General features: G+C 37.6%; 1 long non-coding RNA gene across 1 annotated transcript; it reads left to right on the forward strand.

The window, feature by feature from the left end:
- Positions 1-128: 128 nt before the first annotated feature.
- LOC147544568 (uncharacterized) lies at positions 129-2,202 on the forward strand. The gene is made up of 3 exons (XR_015223684.1): positions 129-245; positions 887-952; positions 2,003-2,202. It is a non-coding gene; the product is annotated as an uncharacterized LOC147544568 (long non-coding RNA).
- Positions 2,203-26,001: the final 23,799 nt, after the last annotated feature.

The raw sequence follows: 26,001 nt of genomic DNA on the forward strand, positions 1-26,001 counted from the left end.
TTTGTATCTTTGACATGCATGGTGACGCGTTTTGGAGAAAGTAATTTTTTATGTGTGGACCCCACTTTACAATTCAAATCCCTTTGGTTCTTTTCAAATGTTATTTGCAAACAAAGAAGCCGAGACCGAGAGAGTGAGGCAGAGAATTGAGAAATCGATTTAGTTTTAAGGGTTATAAAAGTTATGAATTTCTTCGGCTGATTTCTTCGCGATGGGTGGTCGGAATTCAACGAAACTTGTTCCAGGTAATTCCATTCGACTTGTTCTACATATCTATCCGTTCAGAACTTTGAATTTCGTCCGAATTTGGTGGTTTTATGATAGCTATTTCGTATACTGTATAGTTGCACTAATTTCATTTGGGATCGAAATTTGGAGTTATTTAGACGATTATTATTCGATTTCTTCTAATGGTTTATGTTCATGATCATGTTTAGAATGTTATGGACTATTTTGGGGTGACCATATATAGACGGGGTGCTGCCGAATTATTTTACGGCTCGAATTTCATATTTGGACTAGTTTTTGGAATGAATTGGAATAGAGATGATTACCAGAATTTTGTCGTATTTCATATAAATGGACAATTTCGGTTATAGATTTATAGTATGGAGTTCATTATATGATTTGTCAGCTTACGGAGACTCTAAAATGAGAAATAGAATTTATGGGAAGTTGGTTGATTGGTTCGTAGGCATTTCCGATATTCAGGAGACATAGGTACGAAGTTAGAGATCGATTCGATAGATACTTGAAGTCTTCCGAAGATAGCGAATTTGCTTTTAAGTTTTCATGGTTTTGTTTTAATTATTCTTTTTATTTACGAAGGTTCTTATCGAAGAACCTAATGTTTCTTTTCGGTTTTGGTTATTCTTCCTTATCTCAGAGTATGCGAATGAGGAGGAATTAGGTCGTCTGGTAGGTGGGAGTCTTTGGTGATGCAAGGACTGAGGTAGGGGTTCTGAATCCTTTTATAGATAATGAATATGCTAGATTATACAATTATATATGCGCCATTATAACTAGAGTTTAGGTAGCATGAAACTCGATTTATGTGATGAACTGAAATATGCTTGAAATGTTTTGATGCGATATAAGAAATGTTTTCGAACTGATTTTACGATGATTGTGAACTACTGGGATTTTCTTGTATGTACCCGACTGCGGATTATGTCAACCTACGGGCACGTAGCCATTGAGGGTATGATGACATGTGGACACGGTTGTGATCCGTGTGAGACCGGTGAGGTGGACGACACTAGTCATGAGACCTGTGGGAGTAGAGTGCTTCACTTGCTGGCCATTGGTGCTCGTGCCTCCAGTTCGAGGCTCAGGGACGTACTCCTGACCGCTCGTCTGGGAGGTGACATTGATTGGGAATCCCTCTGCTTTGTGGTGATATGACTATTGGTTGTTCCACTTCCGTGTTTGATAAGATAATGAATATGAATATTGGTTTTGAGATACGAATGTAAATGGAACTGATTTTGAAAGATTGCATTAGATGCATGACAGGGTACCGAAGAGAATGAGGTTCAGGTCCTTCCATGGGTATTGGGGGACGGCTCTCTTATTCGAACTCGGTGATCAAAAACGTATTTAGATACTTAAGATATATATGTATCATGAGGTAAACACTTCAATGATTGCGGAGTCCCTTAGTGGGAGAGGGGCTTACCGGCTAGGGGTAGGTTTCTTTCTCGAGGAGACGTAGTGCATTAGCTAGTGCCATAAATGGGCTGGTACTATCTAACACACTCTAGGTTCTCCTGAGGAACTCTCCTCTTATTGGGAGCGCACCATGTGTGGGCAGCTAATCACTGCTATTGCTTGTTAGATTAAGGAAAACGTTTTGTATATAGTATATACAGTAACTGGTTTGATAACTCGTTTTGTCATGATGTTTACAACTTATTAAATGAACCTTTGAAAACGTGATGGGTTTTGGATTGGTCTTCTACCAGAATAACTCGTGTCGGTGAGTATTCTGACCCCCTACTAGTTGTTAGTGTGCAGGTTCTTGGTTGTAGCCTCGAGGCGGAGTGTGTATTCCAGCCGGTGATCTTGTCTGACGAGGCTAGTGGAGTTTTGTCGTTTTATATGGTTTTTCGTTATTTCCAAGTTATGTAGTTATTGCAGAAACCAAACTCTAATATGTATATACGTAAAACTTAGAGTTGTTTATAAGTTGTATCGGTGTTTCACGAGGCGTTTGTATGTTTGTGGTTCGGGTTTCGACCCGAACTGAGTTGGGTTTGTTTAGCTTCCGCTCGATAGTTTATCTTTTTGTGTATGCGAATGTATGGTTTGCATGACAGGTTTTGCAGGTGCGACCGGTTCGATTTACAGAGGAGACTCTGCCGGATTTTAGTCTCGTCTGTGAATTGCCGAGGCGTGATCGTGTCTATTTTGGGACACGGGGCGTCACACTCGTTTCGTTCTGGTTCGTCCTGTCAGGCTTATAAGCTACAGAATGAAGGAAGCTCCACTAGCCGAAGCTATAAGTCGCAATTCCTCAATTCTGGCATTTTGTCGTTTTACTTTGTTTACTGTTATGTTTGTATTTTAATTTGGATATTGTAATAGACGGTTAAGTTAATGTATTTACTTTAAAAAAAATAAACTAGTGTCCAAAGTAAGCCACAACTTAATCATGGCTTTTTCGTCAACTTATTCTTGGATCTTGGATAACAACCCTTAGGTTTACCTTTCAATGATATGGGTTATTCCAGAGTATCACAACTTATCTCCTCTGATAATACTTGGAATCAAACTCTTCTTAACATCTTATTTCCACCTCATATCAATAGTAAAATACAAAGTATACCTCTGACTGCAGAAAGAGACACACAAAAATGGAAGCTTTCTCAGTCAGGATCCTATTCAGTCTCATCTCTATACAAACATATGGTTCATAGTTCTATCACATCTCTTGGATCTGATTCAACTTTTTGGAAACAACTATGGAAACTAAGAGTTCATCCAGAATCCTCTTATTCCTATGGAAGTTAGCTCATAATATCCTACCCCTTAACTCATTACTACACTCTTACATTGCAAATATCTTACCCACATGTCCTATGTGCAAAGAATCTGATGAAACTCTCCTACATCTAATTCAGGAATGTAGAGTTTCTAAAGAAATTTTTAGTAAACTTGACTTAACTCCAAGTTTCCAAATAGAACCTACCAACTTGTTAGAATGGTTTCATGCATACTACAGTTTAGATGATGGAAATGTGCAACCCAATTCTCTAAGCAGGCTGGAAACCATCTCAACCACCATTTGGCTTCTTTGGAAGCATAGATGTGACATAACATTCAAAGATGTTCAACTGAATACTGAGCTTCTTTGTTCAACAATTAACAGTTATCTTGGTATCCAAAGAATGTGCCTCAAGAATTATTCACATGAAATCTCACCAGTAGCTACAAGAGGGCTCCCACCCCCACAAGGAGTTCTGAAAATTAACTATGATGCAGCTTGGGATAGGTTATCTTTAGATACTTATATTGCTATTATCATTTCTGACTCTACAGGAACACAACTTGCAAAAGAATCCTTCCTCTACTCAAGCAGATCAGTAGACGAGGGAGAAAGCAAAGCCTGCTTTCATGGTATTAGATCGGCGGTGGAGCACGAGATAAAGCAAGTCATCTTGGAAGGAGACTCAAGTAATGTGAATAGTTTTTTGAACAACCACAAGCACTCAACACATTGGACTGCTAAGCATGTGTTGAAGGAAGTTAGGAGCTTACTTCCATCTTTTGTTAGTATTAACTTTTTGTGTGTAAATAGAAAGTCTAACAGCTTAGCTCATAATCTAGCTGTGAACTCAAGGAAAAACAAGTCTTGTACTTATTTTTGCTTTCCTTATTGCTCCCTTTCTCACTGTAACATCACGAACTTCAATCTGAATCAATAGATGTTATTTTGTCTCAAAAAAAAATCATGGCACAAGACGACAAAGTGGAAGTGCCTAGCTTTATTTATTCACTAGGTATAACTCGTGCCTTCGGCACGGACGTTCGCGTTAAATGTTCTACACAATATAAAATGGTGGACCTATTGTTATGAAAAGGACGGATTTTCAATTTGTAGAAAGTAAGTCTTTCGTTACCACAATTCTTGGATTTCCTTTTAACAAAAACGAACCAAACTAAATATTTGAGAATGTAAATTTAAAAACAAATAACATAATACACACAAATTAACATCTACTCAAAAATTAGAATTGGTTGCGGTCATTATAGAATTTCCATTCTTTTACCTGGGCGAGTCATTAAGTCATAAATTAAGTCTTATCTACTGTACATTTAGCATTTCCTATTTTCAAAAACAAAAACTATACTATTTGTAACAAAATCATTATTATATACTCTTCATTACCTTCTTTGAATTTCTTTCTTTCTAATTCTTTTAATATCTGCAAGATTTTTCTTAAATGTGGAACAAAAAAACGATGAGACCAATATAACAAAAAACATCAAACATGTTTAAGATGATATCATTATACTCGGAGTGTACGTCTCTTTTGCCTCTCACGCATTTTTTCGAACAATTACTATACCAATCCCGTAAACACAAAAGTTTTTGTACAATAGTAAATGAAAAGTTAAATTGAGAACGAACATGCAACTTCAAAGTAATCAATCTGAAATGCCAAAACTACAAAAGAAACAAACCTGACAAAGGGTTTATACTACTTATCTTATGGAACAACATTTCCATAAGATAAGTTGAAGCACCAACAACAACTCTGTCTTTTGACCACCACCCTCATTAGTATATCCACTAATTCTTCTACTAAAAATAATTTAACTCAAGATCAATATTTGTACCAAAAATGTTAAGAATCCTAGCCAATGAATGAAAATCAAACATACTTAAGCAGCAAAAAAAACCTTAAAAAGTGGAATCATATTAGAATATTTTGTTCACTCGTAGCTACCTGAATAAACAAAAATCATGAGCAATTTTTTACATTAACGAAATCAAAAGGAAAACGATTACCTTGCCAAAACAACTGGTCAAAATAAACAATTACATTGCCAAAATGATGAAGAAATGTTGCGGGTTGAACCCTTCAATGAGTAAAAAACTTTTTTATGAAGGAGAATAAAAAAACAGGTTGAATACCATCTGAAACTGCTAAGGTTTAAACTAAAAGCTTCGTGGAACCTATTGATCTCAATGGGTTGGCTAATATGCAAGACCTAATAAATCACCACATTTATTCACGTCATTAGTGTTAGGATTTTGACTATAAATTAGAGGGATCTAAAGGCTACAATTGGAACTGAACCGACATGAACGATCATGATCTTCAACGGAAAAGAGTATGAAAGATGAAATCTCGATCGTTCTTTAAATGACGTAATTATTGAGTTATCAACGTTAATATATTTCAATCAAAGAATCCAAAGGTGCGTATTAGTGCTGATCTGGAATGGACAGTTAGATTTATCTCATTAATTGTTTGTCCCAGTTAGCACTTTTTAACTCTATGTTTGTACCAGTCAGCACTCTTCATTCTGTTTTATATAATAGATTGACAAATTAATTATTATTTTACTCACCCTAGTTTTACAGATGGTCTCAATTAAATTCCCTTAATTTTATCTCTCATTAAATTGAAGTTACTTGATTTCTCGCCAAAATTGTGCATCCAAAATCAAGAGAAATCCAACAACATTAATTTCAAACAAGATCAAAATACAAGTATCTAAAAAAGTGCCCCACCCTCACCAACTGTATTAAAATACAAACATCAAAAATCAAAATTATTTTTCTACCATTAATCAACGTCAGGAACAATTCATAGATTCAATTTTACACTCGAACATCTTTCAATTTCTTCGTCTAACATGTTTCAATCATTTTATTCAACAACAATACCAAAACTATTGTTTCAAAAAAAATCTCAAAACTGATGAATTAATATCTCCTCAAAGTCTGAATTTTAGTCTTGTTGTCTTAAATTAATAATAATTTAATAAAATTTAAAAATGTCGACTGCAAAGGTAATTTTTTTTAAAAATCTCAATCAAGAAGAAGGAATTTCATCCTTATGGAGTTAAATGAATAACATTACTTTAACATTTTCTCTAAATTGTGTTGGGTTAAACCGATCGATCGAACTCAACCGATCCGAACCAGATCGAAACGAATCATGTCGGTCGGCCAAATGATCGGCTCGGTTTCAACCGAAAATTTAATTAAACTACCACTTATTGGTTCAATTTCGATTCGAGGCAAAATCCAAACTAAAACTGCTCACCCCTAATTGGCAGTAAGAGTTGTAGATGGGAGGAGAAGATAATAGATGAGTTCACTTTTTTTCGTTGAAACAGTAGATGAGTTTACTTATTCACTTTTTCACTCTAGTATTTAGGACACGAATTTGTTATTCTCTAAATTTGGAGATGAAATAAAATAACAATTAATTGATGAGGAATAAAAGTACTAATTACTTGAGGGATGAATAAAATAACAATTAACCTGGGATGAATTTAAAAAGTAGCCAGAACTACTTTTACTGGGCAGTAAATCTTGTTATATGGTATGTGGTTGCCCATATAATCATTGGTTGTGCAAAGGGATGTGGATGCCCATAAGATTATTGGTTTAGCATATGTCTTTGGTGCTTTTTGAAGGAGTTGAAGGAGATGTCCTTCGACCAAGGTGACAATGCGAACAATTTGTCAGATAGGACAATTGATGTGGAAGATCATCAAGTCCGATTGATTTAGGGATCGTAGAGTTGTAGCTAGAGACCAACTACGATCGTCGAATTACGGAGTAATTCGCGGCTAACTTCGATCGGATCCTACAACGGGTTACACATAAGAGTGACAAATTGATCTAGGATATGACTAGTGGGAGTGATATATAATCATGGGAGTGTCCCATAAACATATCTCATAGGCCTAAAAAGGAATTAGGCAAAGATAGTACAAAAGGGCCAAAAACAGGGTTTTTGGGCCTAGACCGGTTCGGGTACTTCTAGGACTCGGATTGGGCTGAATTTTGGAGGGTTAGTTGCTGATATAATAAACATTATATCTGCTAATTTTCGTGGTGTTTGGGCACCTCCTCCTTAGGGAATTGAGAAAATACCAATAGTTGCTATTTTCGACTATTTCCCTAAATCTTATTCTAAAGGGTGTTTTAGGAAACCTAAAAGGAGGTGGATTATTATTAGGGTTCTATATAAACACTCTTAGGGCAGAGAATAAGGTGTGGAATTTCTCTCTAAGCTTTCTTACTCTACCACATCAAGTAGAGAGGAGAAAGTGAGCTAATTCCCATTAACTATCTATCTAGTCAAGAAGAAAGGACTTCTTCTTCCAACCACCATTGGTGTGCTAGCTATACAACAAGGTGGGAGATCAAATTTTTTTGCTCGTGTCCCAAGTAGAGGAGCTACACTTGAAGCTCTTGGTCTTCTCATAAGCAATTGGAAAGGTTCGAGGGAAAACTAGCGAACAAGGTATTTATCTTTCTAGTTTTAATTAATGATTATCATAGGTTTATGCATGTGATCCTGGGAATACTAGTGTAGATATTAGATGTCTTAATTCCGCTATAAACACTAGTAGAAGGGTGTAAAACCCAACACTTTTAAGGTTACCTTTCTCTTACCAAACAAATACTATGGATGCCCACCATTTTCATATAACCACCTATATGTGGTGTCACTACATGGGAGCTCCATATGCAAAGTGTCATCTTGGTTGTGACAACACATCATGCAAGTGACAACACATGAGGTTAGGTGTCACCATTCTACAACTCCATATGCAAAGTGTTATCTTGGTGGTGACAACACACCATGCAAGTGACAACACATGAGGTATGTGTCAACATCCTATTACTTCTCCCACCCTACAAATAGATGTACTTTGTGTATTTGTTGATATGAGTTTGTAAGAGATCAGTTGGTAAGAGATGGAATAGGTTTGGAAATAATTCATCTAATAAAGTTTGGTTCAAGTTTATCTCTTTTATTTTAGTATAGCTCATTACCTATATCTCTTCCCCTTCTCTTAATTCTATTAAGTTGCATGCAAATATCGATACACATTGAAGCAAATAGAACGACAATTTACAACACGTTATCAACACGAGTCTCTAGCCAGGTGAAAGAAGCCGTTACTCTGTCTATTTGACGACGCCAACATCGGTGAAATATCGCACAAAATAAGTCGTTACTTTGCCTAGTGAAAGGTATATATTTCAATTCTTGGTTTTATTATAACTAACATATTTTAATTGCATGTTGCAGATTTAGATTTATCCAAGAAGAGATATTGTTACAAATGAACAAGTGGTTGACTACATTAAATACCTTCCACGCCTTGGTTATAGTCCTGTAGACTTAATACTGAATGTGTTATTTCTTCAAGAATTCTCATGTGCTTACTTGTTTCGTTTGAAACGAACAAAACAACCTGTTGTTGTTACATAACCATGAATCTCGACCCACTGGGTTCGTACTTGTGCCTGAAGCACGTACAATATTGTCAAATGTTCATGGAAGGGAATAAAATTACATATGGAGAATTGGTTCTAGAAGAAACCACCAATGTGTATCCCCCACAAGTAAATGAGAAAGAAATAGTAGACAAGTCCCTTACCACTAGAAGTGGGAAAAGGGATAAACTCAAAATATAGAGTTGAACCTAAGAATGATAATAGTGGTGGCCAACGGGCCGTGCCGTGCCGGCACGGACCGTTAGGCAGCCGTGGCGTGTCAGACACGCCACGGCCACGCCAGGCACGGCTTGAGCCGTGCCGTTCCGTGCCGTGCCCATACCACAAAGGTCTGGGCACAGAAACGGCCCATGGGAACGGCCCAGCCGTTCCCGTGCCGTTCCCGTTGCGTTTCTGGCCGATTCCGTGGCGTTCTCGTAGTCGTGGCCGTTCCGTGGCGTTCTCGTAGCCGTGGCCGTTCCGTAGCGTTCCGTAGTCGCTTCCGTGGCTCCGACCCATTCATAAATATTTTTTTATTTGTCAAAAAAAAGTAATAAAAGAAATATTACATTTTTTTTCAAGTAAAAAATTGTGATATACAAATACTTTAGAGTCTATGTCATATCTTTGTTTATTTATTGGAGAATAGTTGTATAAAGACTCTCCACATTTACTTTAGAGTCTATGGGTGGTGTACAACACCCTCAAAAGAGAGTGTTGTACACCCTAAACAACTTTTTAAAATTAAAAAAATTAAAAGTGTTTTGAGGAATGAGGATGTTAGTTACTAAATTGGGCCGTTTTTAGCGTGTCGTTGTTGCCGTTTCCGTTCCGTGTCGTTCCGTGCCCATGGGTCGTGCCGTGTTCAATCCGTTCCGTGTCGTTCCTGCGTGTCTAATGGGCCGTGTTTAACGGGTCTGGGACTCTAAAATCCCAGCCCCGACACGGCACGCCAGACCCGTGACGGGTCGGCACGGCACGGAACGGACCGTTCCGTGTCCTCAAATAACCGGGCCGTGCCGGTCCGTTTTCGTGTCGGCACGGCCCGTTGGCCACCACTAAATGATAAGGTGAATAATCCACCCAAGGTTCAAGAAGATGCTTGTCACATATGTGGAATGGTTAGTAGTTAATTCCGTACCTGTTGTACGGCAAAATAATTTGTGGATTTATATCCAACCTCTTTGAAGCCTGAAGCTTTAAAGATGAATCTCATGAGCTTGATCCGCCATTGAGCATTAGAGATGATCTCCCCGAAGGAATCAATCAATGTGATCATATATTTAATTTTACTAACTAATATGCTAACATATCTAACTTTGACTTATTTATTTTAGTTTTGGTATTGTAAATTTATTTACTACTTTCTTTTGCTATAGTTGTGGATTCAATCTTTTATTATATTATTAAATGAAAAGGTATGGATTCTAGAAGAAACATATCTAAAGGTGATGAAGATAGCTGTCTAGCAGACAGTGGGACCACAAATTCGATAATTCGAAATACAAAATATTTCTCGACCTTAAAATTATGTGAAGCAAATGCGATTACTATCGCTGGCTCATCAAACATTATAGAAGGCTCCGGAAGAGCTAGTATAATATTGCCCCGTGGTACGAAAATAATTATTGAGGATGCTTTGTACTCGACTAGATCCCTGAAGAATCTATTGAGTTTCAAAGACATTCGTCTGAATGGGTATTACGTCGAGACTGGGTCTGAGAATGATAAATAATATTTATATATCACCTCGAGTATATCATGCCAGAAGCGTGTTCTGGAAAGACTTGAAGCTCTTTCTTTTGGGTTATATCTTACAGAGATTAAAACAGTTGAATCGTATGTCGTTGTCAACCCGAAGTTGCACGATCCAAATACTTATAAAATTTGGCATGATCGACTAGGACACCCAGGATCTACCATGATGAGTAGAATAATACAAAACTCTCAGGGACACCCTCTTCAGAACCAGAAGTTTCTAATAGATAGGGATTTTACTTGCACTGGTTGCTCACTGGGGAAGTTTATTACTCGCCCAACCCTGACGAAAGTACATATCGAATCTCCCAAATTTTTGGAAAGGATTCAAGGTGATATATGTGGCCCTATACACCCGCAGTGTGGACCATTTAAATATTTTATGGTATTAATCGATGCATCAACTAGATGGTCTCATGTAAATCTGCTCTCGACGCGGAATCATGCGTTTGCAAAGTTATTAGCTCAGATAATTTGTTTACGGGCTCACTTTCCTGATTATCCGATTAAGTCAATTCGTCTAGATGGAGCAGGAGAATTTACATCGAGTACTTTTGATTCATATTCTCTCTCAGTTGGAATTAATGTTGAACATCTTGTAGCTCATGTTCATACTCAGAATGGTCTAGCTGAATCATTCATAAAACATATCCAACTGATTGCGAGACCAATGTTGATGAGGACTAAATTACCAGTTACTGCATGGGGACCTGCAGTTCTTCATGCTGCAACCTTGATAAGGTTACGTCCTACTTCAAATAATCAATTCTCACCTTTGCAATATGTTCAAGGCCAGCAGCCAAACATATCTCATTTGCGTATTTTTGGATGTGCTGTATATGTTCCTATTACAGCCCCACAACGCACAAAGTTTGGGCCTCAGCGCCGACTAGGAATATATATTGGTTTTAATACACCATCTATTATTCAATATCTCGAACCCCTGACGGGTGAGACTTTCACTGCACGCTTCGTCGATTGTCACTTTGATGAGACAGTTTTCCCGCCATTAGGGGGAGTAAATTTGCCCGAAGAAAATGTTACCAAAAAGGAACTTTCTTGGGTTACACCAAATTTGTCTCATTTTGATCCTCGTACTAATCAATCTGAAGTTGAAGTACAAAGGATAATACATCTACAAGAGAGTGCTAATAAAATGCCTGATGCATTTAATGACGCAGCGAGAGTGACAAAATCATACATACCTGCTGCAAATGTTCCAGCAAGGATAGATGTTCCTGAAGGACATGATAAAAATATTGCAGCAAATGAATCGCCCAAAGCACGTCTGAAACGTGGACGACCAATCGGTTCTAAAGATATAGTTTCCCGGAAGAGGAAAAACCAACCACAAGCAAATAATGTTCCAGAAGAAACGACAAATACACCCCTAGAAGTGGGTAAAGCCCCAGAAGAGGCAGAAGCTCTTGAAGAGCATGAGTTATCTCCAAACGAAGAGATATCTATAAATTATGCTTGTAATGGTAAAGTGTTGAATCGAGATAACATAATCATCGATGATATATTTGCGCTTTCGGTAGCCACTGATATTATCACTGAAAATGATGATTATGAACCACATTCTATTGAGGAATGTCGGAAAAGGACTGATTGGGTAAAATGGAATGAAGCAATCCAGACAGAGCTGAATTCACTGTCAAAACGTAACGTTTTTGGACCTGTAGTCCTGACACCCAATGATGTAAACCCTGTAGGTTTCAAATGGGTATTCGTTAGAAAACGGAATGAGAATAATGAAGTCATTCACTATAAAGCAAGACTTGTGGCACAAGGTTTCCTGCAGAAACCAGGGATCGATTATGAAGAAACATACTCTCCAGTTATGGATGGAATAACCTTTCGATATTTGATCAGTTTAGCAGTTCTGGAAGAACTCGAGATGAATTTAATGGACGTGGTCACTGCGTATCTATATGGAAAATTAGGTACTGATATTTATATGAAAGTCCCTGAAGGATTTAAATTGCCTGGAGGCAACCCACGTACCATGTATTCACTAAAGCTTAATCGGGCTTTATACGGATTGTAACAAGCTGGAAGAATGTGGTACAATCGTCTTAGTGAGATCAAAGAAGGTTATGTAAATGATCTCATTTGCCCATGTTTATTTATCAAGAAAGGAGACGTTGGATTCGCGATTCTTGCAGTATATGTTGATGATATCAACCTTATAGGAACTTCAGAAGAGCTCTCTAAAGCAGCAAAATATTTGAACAAAGAATTCGAGATGAAAGATCTCGGGAACACAAAATTCTGTCTTGGCTTACAAATTGAAAGAAGCACAAGTGGCATACTTGTTCATCAAACATTATACACTGAAAAAGTCCTGAAGCGCTTTAACATGGAGAATTCTTATCCGCTTAGTACTCCCATGGTTGTTAGGTCTCTCGATGCTCTTAAAGATCCATTTCGACCTAAAGAAAAAGACGAAACACTCCTTGGTCCAGAAGTACCATATATGAGTGCTATTGGTGCATTATCATACTTAGCTCAATGCACTAGACAGGACATTGCTTTTGCAGTAAATCTATTGGCCAAATATAGCTCTGCACCAACTAAAAGGCATTGGGTTGGAGTAAAACAAATTTTAAGATATCTGAGAGGAACAACTGATATGGGATTGTTTTATTCAAAGAACTTATCCGGTGATTCTCAAGTAAAAGGATACACAGATGCCGGTTATATTTCTGATTCGCACAAAGGGATTTCTCAGACAGGTTATGTATTCACAAGCGGAGGTACAACTTTCTCATGGAGATCTAGTAAACAAAGTATGCCCGCTACCTCATCAAACCATGCAGAAATTATTGCTCTCCATGAAGCAACAAGAGAATGTGTATGGCTTAGATCCATTATTGAACACATTAGAAGCTCAAGTGGTCTTGATTCAATCACAAATTCTCCCACAGTCATTCACGAAGATAATTCAGCATGCATCGCTCAGATCAGAGAAGGATACATCAAAGGCGATAGGACTAAGCACATATCCCCTAAATTGTTTTACTCACATCATCTCCTGAAGAATAATGAGATTGATATCCAGAAGATACAATCGTGTGAGAATTATGCTGACTTGTTTACCAAGTCTCTGCCAACTACAACATTCAGAAAACTAGTAGAAGGCATCGGGATGACACGCTTGGATAACCTGATGATGTAAGACGACATCGTTCCAAGATATGATATTCATCAGGGGGATTCTATTATCATGTGCAGGTTCATGTATCGCTATCTACGCTCTGTACTCTTTTTCCTTCGTCCAGTTTTTGTCCCAATGGGTTTTTCTGGCAAGGTTTTAACGAGGCAGTATTTAGCGTATCCAACGTCACTCGGAATCTATTATTTGTACTCTTTTCCTTCATCAGGTTTTGTCCCACTGGGTTTTTCTGACAAGGTTTTAATGAGGCAATTATTTTGAGTGATGGTCATCCAAGGGGGAGTGTTATATGGTATGTGGTTGCCCATATAATCATTGGTTGTGCAAAGGGATGTGGATGCCCATAAGATTATTGGTTTAGCATATGTCTTTGGTGCTTTTAAGGTTACCTTTCTCTTACCAAACAAATACTATGGATGCCCACCATTTTCATATAACCACCTATATGTGGTGTCACTACATGGGAGCTCCATATGCAAAGTGTCATCTTGGTTGTGACAACACATCATGCAAGTGACAACACATGAGGTTAGGTGTCACCATTCTACAACTCCATATGCAAAGTGTTATCTTGGTGGTGACAACACACCATGCAAGTGACAACACATAGGGTATGTGTCAACATCCTATTACTTCTCCCACCCTACAAATAGATGTACTTTGTGTATTTGTTGATATGAGTTTGTAAGAGATAAGTTGGTAAGAGATGGAATAGGTTTGGAAAGAATTCATCTAATAAAGTTTGGTTCAAGTTTATCTCTTTTATTTTAGTATAGCTCATTACCTATATCTCTTCCCCTTCTCTTAATTCTATTAAGTTGCATGCAAATATCGATACACATTGAAGCAAATAGAACGACAATTTACAACAAAGCTAGGAAATTTCAACAAAAGAAAAAGTAAAGCTGGGCACTTTCACTTTGTCGTCTTGTGCCATGTGGCCAAGACGGTTCAAGTGGAAGTTGTCCAAGACAGGCTGCCTAGCATTACTGTTTTCCAAAAAAAAAAAAAAACTGAATCATTAGAAACGTTTTTTGAGGAGAGGGAGAGTGTGGTCTGATGTCAGCGACTCTTTGAGTTTTTTCCCTTTCCCCTTTCTCTTCTTTCAACTCCACAAGGAAAACCCTAGCTATCAAATTGAATCTGAAACTCGATCCAGCACAGCTAGTAGAAATCTCATTAAGCTATCACCACGATAACATCATCTCGAAATTTCATTTTTGGTTCATATTTACAATATCCAAAACCTAGATCCAGACTTTCATCATGCACTGATGACTACTTTTCTTCTTTTTCTGATTGGTGATTTTTCGAATCAAGAAGATAAAATCAATCCCCAGTAGGCGAAGAATCCGACTCAACAATTGCATGTGCGAGAAGGAGAGGCCTTCATCAACTAGGGTCCTCAAAAACCAGGGTAGTCCTTTTAAATTAACTTGCAACATTCTTAGGCTTTTGGTTCTAATTTAACTACTATTGCATGAACTTTGGTTCTAATTTAGCTACTATTACATGATCTCTGTGTTCAGCTCTGTTATTGCCTTGGTGGATTGGTTGAATATTATGATGCTTTTATGAGGTTTCTAGGTGTAGACTGTGTGTTCAGGTCTCTTATCTAGTCTTGCATGTGAGTCCCTTTGGTTTCACCTTATATCTCATCATCCCTCTCTTTCTTGTATTAATTTTCATCTTCCCTGTTTATCTAGTGTTTTAATTTTGTTTTAGATCTGGTTTAGATCTCATGTATACCTAAATGAACTAGATCGTTTATCTTTCATTTAGTCTATTATATGCATCTTGGATCATCACAAGACTCTAATTTTTCTTCTTCTAAGATCACTACTTGCTATGTTATGTATCTTGTGCTCTCTGGACTTTCTATTTTCTGTGAATTCAATACTTTTATTATTAATTTCTACCTAATTTCATAGATGTTAGTGTTGATCCATGTTCTTATCTTTCTCTTCTTGCTTTGGAGTTCATTTATTGTTCTTGTATAGTAGAGTTATTATTTCGTATTATATATATATATATATAGATTTTTATATTTTTGTTATTTCTTTTCAGGTAGAGTATTGGCTTTTGGATTGGCTTAGGTTTATTCTATTAGGCTCTGTAACTTTATGATGCTAGTGTTTTGGATGATTTATATAGACTTTGATTAGATAGTATTCTCTTATGTTTTTGTCCTTATTAGTTATAAGTTCAGTAGTGGCATTAGTATACTTTTCCTCTTGTGCTGTCTTTCCTGATTTTGAGAGGGGTGCTGCTATACAATACCAGAACAAGTTTAGCCAGGCCTTAATAGGTTTGGCTCTCTCTATCAGCACCTTAGACTGACATTTTCTCCCTTTTAGCATGAATAACAACCCCAACACTAAGGATAGCCCTACAATCTTAAGTTGGAATGTGAGGGGGGCTTCCGTCTTCCTCACCAAAAAACAGATCCTTAAGCTTATAACTAAACACCAGCCGGATATTGTTTTCCTTTCGGAGATAAAAAAAACAAAAGCAATATTATGAACAAAAACATTCCCATCAACAAAAACTACGCTAGCCACTTTGTTGATCCGATCAACAAAGCCGGAGGTCTAGCCCTTTACTGAAAACATCATCTCAACATAAAAATTAAGTACTCAGACAAAAATATTATTCACGTGGAAATGAACACTGCAAATTCGGATAACCCTATTATGATCTCAGGATTCCATGGTTCTCCCTACTGATGGGCCTAAAAAAGGTCTATTCCCCAAGTGTAGGGGTCAAGTTATAGTATTTATAATAAGATCGAGTATCGTTCCAAAGGACAAGCTATTTTATCTAAATCTCGAATTAAAACCCCCTTTCAAATTTTTGATTTGATTTGGAAACTACTTTAAAAAAAAACAATACTAACAGACTAATAAGAATGAAATCAAGGTGAGAAGAAGAATCTAGGGTATTCGATTTCACCACATAAATATACTACTTAAAACATGCATTAATTAACAAATCTCTTTTCTCATGTATAACTCAAAATCTAACATAATAAACTATTTAGATTTTGGAATATATTCTTTAATAACTCAATTCAAAACCATATATATTTGATTGACTATCATATAAATCTAGAATCCTAAACTATCATTCATTATCTAAAAAGCATATCTCATCTAATAATCTAATAAAAGCATGAAATATCTAATTATAATGCATGAATGATGAAAAGATCATAGAATTAATATGAAATGACAACTAATACACATTAAGCTCAATAAAAGGATTTAATACTCAATAACACATCTCAAAATAAGCCCAAATATGGGCTTCCTCTACACCCTAGATACAAATTTAGCTACTCATGGAATCTAAAGTAACATTCATTGAATTTATAAAATAAATGAAATTACAAAGGATAAATGAAAAGAAATCACCAAATGAGATCTAGATCCATTGCTCCACTTGCCTCCATTTTGATATCCAATAAATGCTCAATAATATTCTCTCAAAACTCCAATGGTAGCTTTTTTTTAGAAGAAGAAGAGATAAGATGAGATTTAGAAAAGAAATAAGAGGATACAAGATTTTAGAAAAGAAGAGATGAAGAAATTAGAAAAGAAGAGAGAGATTGGAAAGAAAATATGGTGGAATGGATAGAAAAGAAAAGAATGGAGGCTAGGGTTTTTGAAGATGAAGAGAGAAAGGGATAGGTTAGAAAAGAATGGAGGCTAAAAGAGGAGAGAGGGAGGCTAAGAGGGGAGAGTGATGGGCCTAAAAGGTTACCCTAAATAGGTCTACACCCGCAAGTGCACGGGTGTCAAGTTGTAATTTCTGGTAAGACCGGTTCGTTCCTCAGAGACTAAGTGAAACCTATTCTAAGACTTGGAAGTAACTCGGTTTTTGATTTTTATGAGGTTTTGGTAATAAATTAAAATATATAAAATATTAAAACAAATAAAAAAATGAACTCAAATGGGGGGAGAAGCCTAGGGGTTTCGGAATCTACCACATAAAATCATCTTTAGAACAAATAGTTAAATAATCAATTCTCTTTCTTTTTATAACTCGGAATTTCAGATAATGAACTATCTTAATCCCGGAAGATGTTTTCGTTTAAAACCAATAATCTATAATAATGTAGTTGTTTATTTCGAAAAACAAATCTCTAAACTATTGTTTATCAATCAATAAGCATATATCATCAAAGAATCTAATCTAAGCATGATATATCAAATTTAAAAGTATAAACAATGAAAAGAAAATCAATTCTACAAATTTAAACAATTTCAACTTTAAATCACAATCAAGAGAATTAACAAAATAAAAATATGTCTCTAAAGGTTCATGTATGGGTTTCATCCTAAAACCCTAGATGGATGGTTAGCTAATCATGGCGAATAAGATTAAATTAATATGAAGAATAAGAGAGAATGGAAGAAAACTAAACTTTTTCTCGCTGGAAATTGTTTCCTGTTGCAGCCAAACGCGCCTTAAGGGAAAATGATTTTCTCATCTTCTAAGAAATATTTTCCCTGTGGGAAAAGTATTTTCCAATCTCTTTTCTCGTCTTCTTCACTGTTTTCTCTCTCTCTCTCTCTCTCTACTGTTTTAAACTTCTTCCAGTACCTCTCTCTCATACAACCATGAATAAAGATACCTCCAGAGAAACAAAAATGAAGAAGAAATAAAAGCAATTGATTATTTATCTCTCTCTCTACAAATTACTCCTGTCTCTCACTACAAATATTTCCCTCTCTCTCTCTGTTTCTTTCTCTCACTAAAAGAATTACAGAACAAGAAGAAGAAAAGAAGTGGATGATAATGGTGTTTCTCTCTCTCTCTCTGATTTTCTCTATAGGTTGAGCTTAGAGATGGTGATTTCTTGACCCCCAAACCGAGATGATTTTAATCTCTCTTCCTGTCTTCTCTTATACCCGAGTCATCCCCCTCAATCCTCTAGATTTCTTTCTCTCTTTAAGTTTAAATTTGATAATATTCCCTTTCTCCCTCTACTGTCTATCTCTCTGTTGAAACCAAAAAGGAATTAAACCCTTTTATTTTAGTAAGATATGAGAGCAAAGGAGATAAGCATGGGTAAAAACCGAGTGTTGACTGGCAAGACGGGGAGATTCGGTGTGTCGCGGGATGCTGGAACAGGTGGTACGGTAAATCTTGAGTCGCTGGATCATGTTGGATGCACGCCAACCGTCGGATCCCAGCATGTCCCGAGATTAAGGAGCGAAGCCATTCTATTATCTTGCATCGATGACCACTATAGCGTCTCCTTAGAATCCCGTGTCTTAATAGCTGGCACGAGAGAAAATCCGGTGCTTCGCGACCCAGGTACATAAAGCCGCAACACACCCTGATGATGACGCCACGTGTACCGTTACCTCTATGACCGTTAGATAACACGGGAACTACTGCAATACTGTGCTTCGCGTTGCACCAGGTCCGAGCTATTTGCATCCCGAGTTCAACCCCGTGTCCCACATTAATGACGAAAACATAGCCCTCACCACATCTGAACCATTGATCTACTCAAATTTTGCGCGCCACGTGTTTCTGGTCGTCCTATGCTTCACTCCAATCAACCCACTTTGACTAATATTTGACTTTGGCTATTTCGATCGTTCGGACCCCGATTTGACTTCCGTTTTCGCTGTTGGATTCGTATTGGACTCTACTTTCACATGAGCACTAATATTGACCAGAATACTCTTGTCATTAAAATGACCAAAATGCCCCTCAATTATGTCTTTATCACGATGTTTCCGCATCGAACTCCGTAAATGAGACCTGAGAAAGAAAATCAAACAAATCATCAGAGTAACAGCTCGAATTGGACTAACTAACCCGAATTAAGAGATTCAGATGGGACATGTTTCATGTCTCATCAGAGAGCTTAATTGGTCTTCTAAAAGTGTTTATATAGAGTTAGGGTTTAGATGGGTTAAATGGTAGAAAAGAATAAAAGAAGGGTCATTTTAGGAATTCATAGGGTTAAAAATCACAAACCCCTAAATTATTCAAATAAGGCTGGCGGCTAAGGTTAGTTGGTTGAAATCCGGATGCTAAGGTGTGGGAGCAATCATAGTGTTAAGTTGAGAGAGGCACAGCAACCGTCGGATGAAGAAAAACGTGGAAGGGGGCAGCTCGGATTGAGCCACATGTCCTGGAGCATCTTATTAAGAAGCTTCGGGTAAACACTCAGCAGTCGTTAGATCTTAAAAACGCGGCATGTAGCGGCCACGATTAAAACGTGGGTACGGGGCTACCGAAACTAGTTGAAACGCGCTACATCAGATCATACTCATAGGTCTCATTTTGTTGCTTAGCGAGAATACGGGAATTAGATGAAATGACCTCCGGAGCGCGCCACGTGTTCCTTGGTGTACCGCGTGCCAGAATCCTTCCCAATAGTGTCCCTCAAGTCTAGTTCCTTTGACTCAACTTTGACCTTGATTTATTCCTTCGTCCGGACTCCGATTCGACTTCTGTTTTCTCCTACGGGCTCGTATCGACCTCTACTTTTCACCCATGTACTCGCATTGGCCAAAATACCAGAATGCCCTTGACTCCAAATGACCAAACTACCCTTTGTATCCGTTTCTAACCGTGTTTCATACCTAACTCTGCAAAAGACACTTAATCAAGAAAATCAACCATTTTATTACAATAAAGACTCAAAATAGACTAACTCGGCTAATTTAAACGACTCCGATGGGACATTTTTATGACCCATCACCTACCACAATAGCAAGATGAACCCTTGGAAATGCCTTAACCAACTCCACAGAGACAATGACACTCATTGGGTAGTAATTGGAGACCTCAATTGCACTGGATCCCCTAGAGAAAAGTGGTGGTTCGGATGTCTCCAACTCCCAAATGCCTAAAATCTTAGACATTATTATCAATCTAGGTCTATTAGATTTGGATTATCAAGGCAAACCTTAATTATACATGGAGCAACAAGCAATTCAGCGAGAATCTTATCCAAGAGAGACTTGACAAGGCAATGGGGAACCTCCAATGGCTTCAACAGTTTCAGACCTCAGGAGTCACTCACCTAGAAGCTATAGGCTCTGATCATTCGCCTATCCTCCTCGACAACAAAGACCTCAGCCAGCTTAGCCCAAAACCTTTCAAGTTTATCCGAACGTGGATGTCCCACCCAGATTGCCACGATTTCATCGAAGATAACTGGAATATGATTACGAACACTCAAGACCCCAACAATATCCAGCAAGATCTCAAGAAGCTAAGTAAACGGCTAACAATTTAGAATAAGAAGGTTTTCGGCAACATCGAGAATAACATTAACCGTATTATCAAACAACTCCAGAATAGTAAGACAAAAGAGGATTACAGTCGTCTCAATCACAACCTAGAAAAACTTTACAAACAGAAAGCTTATGGAAGGAGAAATCCAGAAACAATTTCATCTCTCTCAGAGACAAAAATACCAAATACTTTCACTCCCAAGCCATCAAACGCAACAGAAATAACAAGATAAGAGCCATCAAAGATAAAAATGGAGATTGGCAGGAAGACTTTAAAGACATCCAAGACATCTTCACCCCTCATCTACTTGACATCAGCACCACCATTACCCCCTTGGAGGACCCTTCCACGCTTAACCTTTTTAATGTTGTGATCTCCCACGAACAAAATAATGATTTACTAGCGATCCCTTGTAAAGAAGATATAGATCTGGCGATCCAAAGTCTCAAGAAGGAAGCGGCCCCAGGCCCAGACGGATACCCTCCTTATTTCTTCCAATCGAATTGGGATACGATCAACGCGGACATCTACGACCTGGTTCAAAATTTCTTCAAAACAACGAATCTCCCCCCTGACATTAATCATACCCACATTTGCCTTATCCCCAAAACTCCAATCCCTCAAACCCCCAACAGATTTTTCGTCCTATTAGCCTTTTAAATACCACCTACAAAATCATTACAAAGTTGCTGGCCGACAAACTTAAAAACACCTTAAACCCAATCATCACCCCCCTCCAAGCGGCCTATGTCCCAGGAAGACAGATTACTGACAATATCATCATAGGGAAAGAGATTATTCACTCTTACAAGAAAATGAAAGGAGAAGCCGATTAGTTTGGGCTCAAGTTAGACATGTCCAAAGCTTTTGACAGAATTGAATGGAAATTCCTGATGGACATTATGAGAAACTTGGGTTATGATGAGCACTGGATTAAGATGATTTACACTTGTATCTCTACCTCCTCTATGTCCGTGCTAGTAAATGGTCGTCCAGGTAATAAGATCTATCAGTCCAGAGGCATAAGACAAGGCGACCCGCTTTCCCCTTTCCTTTTCACCCTAGCCATGGAGGGTGGTCAAGAGAGATTCTTAGGCTTTCCTACTAACAACTCGGATCTGGAAATTTCCCATCTCCTTTTCGTAGATGATTGTATCATTTTCGATAAAAACACCACCGATAACATCCACAATCTCAAGAAGATCCTTCAAGAATTCTGCGAGACCTCAGGACAAATGATTAACTACACCAAATCTAACATCTTCTATTCCAAGAATTCACACCCGAATTTCAAGCGCCTCATTATGCGGACTCTCAAAGTCAAATACGCTTCTACTTCAGAAAAATACCTGGGTGCCCAACTCTTTATCGGAGCCCAAAAGACGAAAATTTTCAATGATATCCTGGATCAAATCAACAACAAGCTCAACAAATAGAATCACTCTTTTCTTTCCCAAGCAGGTCGCACGGTGGTCATAGCGACCATCGCTGCAGCTGTACCCCGATATCAGATGCAGTGTTTTGCTATCCCCAAAGGTATTAACAAACGCATTAAGTCCGTTCAACGGACTTTCTAGGGGGTAAGTCGAAGGGTATATTCACTAAAGCATGGTCTTATATCTGTCTTCCTAAGAATCAAGAAGGACTCGGAATCCACTTGCCGGGACTTGACAACACTGCCATGCTCTCTAAAATGGCATGGAGACTCAAAACAGAACCTAAGCTCTTTGGGCAAAACTTCTCAAAGCTAAATACTTCCCCCGCACTATTAAACCGGGTCCGGCTAAACTGCATCACTCTTGGAGCTGGAAAACTATCAGAAAGCATTACAATCTTATCGATGAATTAACCACGTGGGCAGTTCAGTCGGGCAAGGATATTAACATTTGGGAAGATAATTGGATCCCCGAAATCAATGGACCAGTACCGAACACGAATAACTCTAATCTGAATAAGGTGACCCAACTTATTACGAATAACCCCTAGAATAATGATATTCTCAATGCAAACTTTGACACCACGACCCAAAACCTTATCAAAGCTATACCGGTGAACAGCGAATGGCACGATCAACTCAAATGGAAGTTAACTGAATCAGGTAACTTCACGGTAAAATCCATGTATCATCATCTTAGCACTAATAATATCACTCAAAACCCTAATGATGAGACATGGAAATGTCCCATCTGAGTCTCTTAATTTAGACGAGTTAGTCTCTCTAGAGCAGTTGCTCTCACGAATTACTCTCTTTTATGTTCGGGTACCTTTTTACAGAGTTACGCGTGCAAAACTTATAAAGTCAGAAAGAATACAGACTAGGGGCATTTTGGTCATTTGTTGATTCTGACTTCTTGGTCAATATTAGTGTTCGGATGGAAAGTAGAGTCCAAGACGAACCCGTAGGTGAAAACGGAAGTCAAATCGGAGTCCGGATCAATAAAATATTCAAGGTCAAAGGTTGGGGTCAAAATCATTTGACCAAAACACCTAGAGCCACGTGGCGCAGATCTATCAGGAGGACATGACGCGATCTGACGGTACCAGGAGTTTGTGGTATACTGTCGGGAGGCTTGGTGGTCACGCAGGTTGTATTCGGGATAACTCCTAAGACACTCACTCCGTGTAACCCGGCGCAAGTTACTTCAACACTCCTATGCTCGATCTAACGGTCTATACATTCTCCGTCCACATGTTCTAATCCGAGGAGTCGTGTCATACCAGATTCATCCAGCTGCTAAGCACTGAATACGTCGTTTCTATTCAACCAAACCGACGTGAACTGCTTCTCCGGTATCCTCTCCTCCGATTTTGCAATTTCAAATTCAAAACAGAAAGAGGAAAGGATAGAGAGGGATCTTCCGAGTCGGTTTGGTTGAGATCTCTATTAGTTTCCTATAAAACAGAAGAAGGAGAACAGGGAGGGGAAAGGTATCATCACGTTAAAGAAGAAAGTTGAGAGAGAGAGAGAAACCGAGAGCTTATAATTCGATTTGTTTTAACTTTGATTTTTGTTTTTCTTTGAAAACCCTTGTTTCTTAGTGAGAGAGAGAGAGGTTACAGAGGAAGAGAGAAAGTTAGAGAGAGAGACAGAGAGATATTATAGAGAGAGAGAGAGACTCGGTTTTGAAATTAATCTCGGTTTTTTTTCTTTCTTTTTTGTTCCTGTTTCTAGTGAGAGAGAAGTAGATAACATAGATAGAGATATTAGAGTAAGAGATAAAGAGAGAAACAGAAAGTTTAGAGAGAGAAAGAAGGTTGAAGAAGATGAGAAAATAAATTTTCCAGAGGGAAACCATTTCCGGGAAGACGAAAAAATCGTTTTCCCAGAGGGTGCGTTTGGCAAATTTCCGGGAAAAACAGAAGGAAATCAATTCCTTAGGCTCTGTTTGGTGGGAAAATCGCAGAAAAGTTAAGTTTCTTTCTTCTTTTTCTTATATTACTTCAAATATTTATCGTTTCTAGCATGAGTAGCTAAGTCTTTTATATCTAGGGTTTTAGATGAAGTCATAATAATTATTTTAACGATAAATTTATTAAAGTTTTTACCATTTTAACGATAAAATCTTCCGGATTTTTAGACCGTTCATGGACTAAAACCTGAGTTATATAAAGAACTCTCTAATTAGATCAAAATTTAAATTGTCGTTAGAATTATTAGGAAGACGGATTCGAAAACCCTAGGTTCCATTTTTCTGAATACCGACTTATTTCTTTATTTATTTTTGAGTTTTATATTTTATTTTTATTTTACCTCAATCAAACCATTTTTAAATCTCAATAGTTTTAAGGTTAGATTTTAGTTTAACTTAGTCTCTGAGGAACGAACCGGTCTTACCGGATTATTACTTGACGCCCGTATACTTGCGGGTGGAGACCTTTTAGGGTAACCTTTTAGGCCCATCACCTAACCATCGGAACTGGAAGTTCATCTGGTCTCTTCCGACTGTTCCGCGTATTAAAATATTTATCTGGAAAATCTGTAATAAAGCTCTCCCAGTAAGAGAGAGAATACGCAAAATACATTGACAGTAACACCACTTGCCCAAACTGTATGAACGTCAAAACAATTGAACATGCACTTTTACACTGTGCACTGGAAAAAAATGTCTGGTTTAACTTTAATATTATCTCTGAGAACATAACATCCATCTCAGATTGGATCTTTTCCTGGGAAGGTAATCCCCAGTATTGTTACACCAGTGATGATATTCACTTTGCAAGTATTCTTTGGATATTATGGAAAGTAAGATGTGATCACTGTTTTCAGAACGAGATAAACGATCTTAATACGATCGTCAGAATGATCAAAACCAACAAAAAACCTGAGAAAATCAATCATAAACCCACTGATAAGTGGCAACCTCCTACCGAACATTTCATTAAGATTACCGTTGATGCATCTTTTGTGAATGTAACATCCAATAGGGGAATCAGTTTAATAGCTCACAATACAGACTCGAAATTTATCGAAGCTCAAGTGAAAACCTCGCGGGCAAGAAACAGTGAGGAATGTGAAGCAATGGCCATTTTATATGGCATGGAATGGGATAAAGAACAGAATCACATATCAATAATAATAGAAAGCGACAACATGAATCTCATCAAGCACATCCGGAATAGAAAGCATACAGTTCACTGGCAATCCTTGATTCATATCAGGAAAATTCGAGAAATCATAAGAAATTTTGATGGAGTTCAATTCAATTACACTAGAAGAGAGCTCAACTCGAATGCAGACAAACTAGCTAAATGGAACAGAAGTAAAAAGTGGTGTAATATTCCCTGTATTTTAGTTAATAAATATTGTAATAACGTTTATATTAATTAATGTAAGGATAGTTCAACAAAAAAAAAACAGTGTACAAAAAGTCTATCTTTTAGAATTAGGCTAGAAGATTGATTAGGACGTAAGATAATAGCGTGACCTTTTTTTTCTTTTGTGACATTCACTTTGATGGAAATGGTACATTAGACACATAAGCACGATAAATTAAAGCCCCCATATTTTTTTTAGAAAGAAATATTCATTTCATTAATGATGGAGTAAAATTCAAAACCTATTCAAAATCTTCTTTTCTTCAATTAAAGCAGATTCATGCAATATACACCAAAGTTTTAAAATACGTTTTTATGTCTCAAATGCGAGGTGGTGCTTCAAGGCGCGTCTTATTGCGTAAAATTCGAAAAGAAAGTGCTAAAGACAATGACGTAAGTTATGTAAAAGCATATGAAACCAAGTTTTTCTATTTTACTACCATAATATAAAGTAATGTGTTGCCAAACAACTCAAAGATGATAGTGAAAAGTCTATTACTATAGCATG

This window comes from Eschscholzia californica, unplaced genomic scaffold (assembly GCF_041429995.1).
Source record: "Eschscholzia californica isolate CP2 unplaced genomic scaffold, dmEscCali1.0.p SCAF_4, whole genome shotgun sequence".
NCBI lineage: Eukaryota > Viridiplantae > Streptophyta > Magnoliopsida > Ranunculales > Papaveraceae > Eschscholzia > Eschscholzia californica.